We start from the raw sequence: 6000 nt of genomic DNA on the forward strand, positions 1-6000 counted from the left end.
TTGAGTAAATATTGTCCCCTTGAAAACCGTTACTGAACTGATATTTGTACTTTGATAACCATTCATTTGCCCTTCAATGTTGACCATTTTCTGGATCTTCTCGGGGATTCTTCAAGTCCCGCCAAATTACATGTGACGTCATTGCGGGCACAGCGCTCCAGCTGCACCGTTCAGGATCCCAGCATCTGCATGTAAACGCACGATGGCGCACACAGCAGCAAGCTCAGACAGCGATGACAGTTTAATTTTGAACGTGTCTGAGAGCTCATATGAGGCTGAAGGATCGGTTTATGTTGTATCTGTTAGAAGTTTAGGAATTAGGTGCGTCAATATGGGCGATCATACGGTCATGTAGCCAGTGGGACCAAAAATCATCCCGGGACTCTCGACCGGCCCACTTCGGTACCGCTAGTAAATTGTCAACGGGGGGAGTGGGGGATGTCAGGGGCGGCGGGTGCTGTAGATAGTAAATGTAAATATGTAAATATTTGTGTCACTGCATCCTGGTAAAATACAAATATAATGTATAATGTCTGTGTATTTGACATTAGCGCTGCTAGCCACCTGTGCCCTGTGCTACGAAGCCAGTTCAACAGACCCTGGATACGTTTGAGTAACAAACAAACTAACAACAACAAACTAACAAACGAGATCTCGCTAAGCGGTCCTACGACGCTGGTTATCAACTCGGTAAATCAAGCCAGGGTTTCTCTCTCCAGCTGAGAGCGCGTTCACGTCTAAGACACGAGTGGATCTGACTTTAATTACATTTGACTCGAGTGTTTCGTCAACATAATGTGTTAAAATAATACTTCTGCATACAGTATGTGACACTGTAAGTGTTGCACGGCCAGACACGGCAGATAAGGAAATATATGATATATTATGATATTATATGATCGATGATCTGATTGATGATGTAATATGAATGATAAGTGCTACACGTCGGCGTCTTCTCTGCATACGGCAGTTTAAACTGTATTTCATTTATCCTGTAATATGACTTGAGAGATTTAAACTCCGCACACTGTTGATCTCTTTTCTATAGACGCCGGAGGCGGGCAGCGTCAGGTAAAAAAAGTGATTTAGCCTTACCAAACCTGAGCCTCACGCGCCGCCTATGGGGGATGTGCTAGTGACTTATCCGACCGGCCCACTTCGGTACCGGCCCATCGGGATTCGTCCCGATGGCCAGTCCGCCACTGCACCCAGCCCACGTAAACTGTCAACGGGGGGAGCCTCGCTGCGGGGAAACGGTGGACCTAGTGTCCCGATCGGAGTGGGAATAATAATAATAATAATCCGTGCATTTTATCCATTAATTTCCCCAACATTGTGGTGAAAAAACCACACGTTTAATCCATGTTGGTGTACTACAACTACACAAAGCATCGGTTTGTTTTCTCATCAGGAAATGCAGAAACAAACGATTTTTAATCATCATCCTCACGATCATTTAATCTATCATATGTTCGCCGAATTGACATGAAAGCACTAATAAATGTAGTTTCATCCACTTGAGTTTACAACTACAAAAATAATCGATTTGTTTTTATATCACATCCTACGGGAGGAAATTCAGTAGCTCTCACTACCGATTTTTAATCCTAATGTAATCATCATCTTCACCACGATCATTTATGTTTATGTTTGCCGAATTGACATGAAAGCACTGACAAATATGAATATACTGTAGTCAACTTCATTAAAACGTTATTAACGTGCCTAAACTCACTTTGTCCGTGTTTGGCTCTCTCGCCGCACAGTGAAGCGTTCCCGCATTGACGTCACTTCCGGCTTCCCCCAAAACTTCAAAATGAGTCGAAGGAATTTCCCCGCGATGTTCGAAATTATTGTTATTTAACGGAACGGTATCGCTTTTTCTTTTTTAAACTGACGGTTCGAGATTACTAGTAGCCCAATATGTCATTGCACAACAGTTGTTGGGATGCTGTCACAGGCTCTTTAAGTTGTTGGTCAAGACACTTTCCATCTGATGAAGGCAAATGCCTTCCCAGATGTAAAAAAGTAGAAAACATTACATTCAGTTATAACTGCCAAAACAAACATTATTTACACTATTATGGCCCCTGTTAAAAATGTTTGTAATGTTATCTACTGTAAGTTGGTCGAACGAATGCCTCCTCATCCGGAAGCTGACCGAGCAGCAGTCGAGAGGAGCCGAGCGCATCCGCGAAGCACGCAAAATGGCGACGTCAGAGTTCTCGTTAGCCGGCAAATCTAAATCTCTTCGGTCAAAATGTCCGGTCAAAATAATTTCCCTTTAGAGCAATACCGCTTCAGTTGCGCCACTTATGTGACAGACAAGAAGAGAATGTGACAGACATGAATAGTCAATTCTAATGTCTAACACTTAATGTGGAGAAAGAGATGTCCTGTATGGGTTGATTGTGCGTTGATCTGTTGGTAATGCCTCGGGGTTCCGGTGGGCATGTAAACAAATGCATAATGCTGCGCTATACTTTGTGGCCTCACCCGGTTGCATAGCGACACTTATTGTTTAGGTGTCTTTTAATAAGCAGGTAGTCATATCATTAGCTAGAACTAGCTGGATCTGATCGATATGGACATAAACGCGAGTGAAGTCTAATCTGACGGGAGAGAGAGATCAGCTGCTGCTGACGAGTCGACACGCAGCTCTGCATAATCACATGCAGCGGTGAGCGGACAAAATACACACTTCAGGTTAGAATATCACACGTAGCTATTTTAATTACCTCTCAAACTACCTAAACTAGTTATAGATATGTTTAGTTTTACTGTCGGGTCACTCATTACTGGATCCGCGAGCTGCATGATACTGGCATAATAGATTGCCCGATCGGGCAACCAGCAGGTGAGGCTTCATTGCCCGAGCTAAATACTAGATGGCCCCGGGCCATCGGGCAGTCCTTAATGTCAAGCCCTGACACATCCTTCTCGGGGTGTAGATGACCCAGAGCCATAAGTGACAACACATTTTCGCTTCAGTAGATTCAGTGTCCTCAGCTGTTTAGTCTATCTATTGAAGAATGTTGATATTACACTCAGAACTAGTTAAAACCTGGAGCTACAGGAGGGTTCTTCAGAATTGATTGTGGCATCTCAACCTTGTGGTCAAACCGTGGCCCTTAGATATGTCTTATGAATTCTCCGGCCGAAGCTCCAAATAAACCATCAGTGTTTGCCATCAAAGCTCCAGCTCGTGTGTCTCTGAGTCCTGACTCCAATTGCTTCAGAAGTTTCCCCCACAATGCTATATTTGATCAATATATTATAGGGCCATATCTATACAAAACAAGTCTCTGAAGTGTGTTGCTCAATATACCAAACAGATCACCCATTGTAGCATGCTTCATACCCCTCTATTTCAGCCCTGTTACAAAAGGGCTGATTCTGGGTCTGGCCCTTTAAATGTAACCGAGCTGCTGCTGGCCACGCCCCTTTGGAGCGTCCTCATGCAAATAGTGAGCTCTGTGAAGAGAAGGCTCTCTACCAGCAGAAACTCAGCTAAACGCTGCCGTGACTAAACGCCATATTATGTTCCAAACCACATCAAGCATTATTTCTGAAACAGTATTTACCACAAGGACAGTACCTTTTATATCCGGCTTCTTTACACATATTCTCTCCAGTACAGTGTTAGCTCTGAGTGTTAGCGATGCTTGCTTAATAGACCATATTACTTCCAAAACACTTCACGCATTGTTTCTGATACAGCACATAGCTTGACATGTTCTTTATTCAGTGTTTACCGCTAACAGTGCCATTGTATGTATTATATATATATATCACAACTTTACTCTGAGTCCCTCTCGTAGACATCCTGCTGAATACACAGACACACAGCTGAGGGAGGGGATTCAGCTAGCCGGCTGGGGACGATAGGTTGGGACCATAGACGGTTGGGATATAGGCGGGCTGTTGCCAGGAGTTCAATGTAAAGCCAGCCCACATTTTAGTAATGACAAGTTCTCAGAAAATCTGGATCAGCTCCGTTGTACCCCCGTTTTTAGAGATGTGGGTACGGGGGTAAGGAGGAAAAGAGAGAGGGTTGTATTTTCTGACACTTTGTGAGTCTCCTTCCACACATGGGACACATGTGTATTCTAACGGGTGTCAGTGAACGTGCCACTGTTTTGATGGACGGTTCTCTTGACCTGTAAATGTGGGTTTGGGTGGGAGAGTGTTTTCTGGTTGGTTGGGGCTGGAAGAGGGAGGTTCCTGGTAGTGATGGGTAGTGATGGGTCGTTCGCGAACGATTCGTTCTTTTTGAACGAATCTTTGAAGTGAACGAGATTAACTGATTCCGCCCACAAAACGATTCGTTTGTTTGAGTCGCCGCCTTCCGCCAAAAGCTAAAGAGAAGCTGTTCGCGAACGACGAACTTAAAGAACTGGCGGAAACAGTTCAGAACTGTTTCCTACAGTTATTTTATCTTATATCCCTTTCTTTCAAGAGGAGGGTCCCGTTAGTGCCCCTCCGAAATACTGGATGTTCCGTCTACACAGAGTTGGACTCAGTTAGACAACTAGGCTACCACAAATACAATGAAGTACTTTACTGTTGGACTCAGTACTAGTTGGACTTCTACCACAAGTAGGCTACTATGAAGTTATTTTACTGTGTACTTTCAGTTATTCTCTGTCAAACTCCTGTGGCAGAAAATCATTTTATCTCTCATCAAATATAGCAGAAAACATGCAGTTTGACAGAGGATTAAAGCTGTAATCAGAGCCCTCTCATCTGAGCTCCGTTACGAGTTTTGCCAACTTGGCGATTTTCTCGTTAAATTTGGCGGATTTCCAAACCCTCCGGCGACTTATTTGTGTCAAAAGCGACTAACGACTAATCTAGCGATTTATAATGGTGTTATTAGCGACTTTTCTGGTGTTTGGAGACTCACATTGTTCTGCAGTTAACGAGCCGCGGGTGCTGCCGTGAGCCCTGCCTCCCTCCCATAGTACTCACAGGCGCTCAGACTGACAGTTGCCTGGCCGCAGCAGAGCTGCTGCTGCAGTCAGAGCAGAGAGGAGACAACCACACTCCCCCGCGTCGAGACTGCAAATGAATTGCGCATGCGCCAACTGCCAAGCCGTCCTGGTTTTGAGCGGCATTTAAATGTTGAATGTAAATGTTTCTTCACTCACTTTCATACTATAATAAATAACTGCCTTTGCTTTGCCTCACACAGCCTCAGTCACTCAATCACCTCGTCTACTGTGTGTGTGCCTCTCTGTGACAAGCTAAACATCATGGCACAGTCTAAATTGTATTCTCAAAAATACAGAAAGGAGTGGGAATCAAACCCTGAGTATAAAGGATGGTTGAAGCCATTTATTGGAGATGACACACGGGCATACTGCCTTTATTGTAAGGGGGATTTATATGCCAAACTGTCATGTTAAAACCCCAAAACATACTCAAAAGGCAAAGACATTTCTGATCTACTGTCGTCTGGATTTAACTCCGGTGGTTTCAAGTTTTGATCCTTGAAGGGTTGGGAACGTTTTTTGCCTACAGCCGCCATTACATGATATGCAAATTAGGTGATGACATCATTTAGCGACTTCTGGCGACTTTTCGGACAGCCAATAGCTACTTTCCTTACTATGGAGTTGGCAACACTGTCCGTTACACACACACAGGAGCGGGACATCCTCCTCAACCTGTCCGCCATAAATGCCTCAGAGGGCGGATACCTGAGCTCCATAGCGTCCCGCTAATGTGAAACACACACACACACACACACAGCGTTAGCGGGACATTCTCCTCCCCCTGGCGGCCCTAAAAGCTTCAATCAATCAATCAATCAATGTTTATTTATATAGCCCAATATCACAAATGTTACATTTGTCTCAGTGGACTTTACAGTTTGGGCGGATAGCTGGGCTCCGTAGCGTCCAGCTAGCTTAGCGATAAATACACACAGCGTTGTATTCTCCTCCCCCTGTCGGCCCTAAAAGCTTCATAGGGCGGATACCTGAGCTCCATAGCGTC

This window comes from Gymnodraco acuticeps, unplaced genomic scaffold (genome assembly GCF_902827175.1).
Source record: "Gymnodraco acuticeps unplaced genomic scaffold, fGymAcu1.1, whole genome shotgun sequence".
Taxonomy (NCBI): domain Eukaryota; kingdom Metazoa; phylum Chordata; class Actinopteri; order Perciformes; family Bathydraconidae; genus Gymnodraco; species Gymnodraco acuticeps.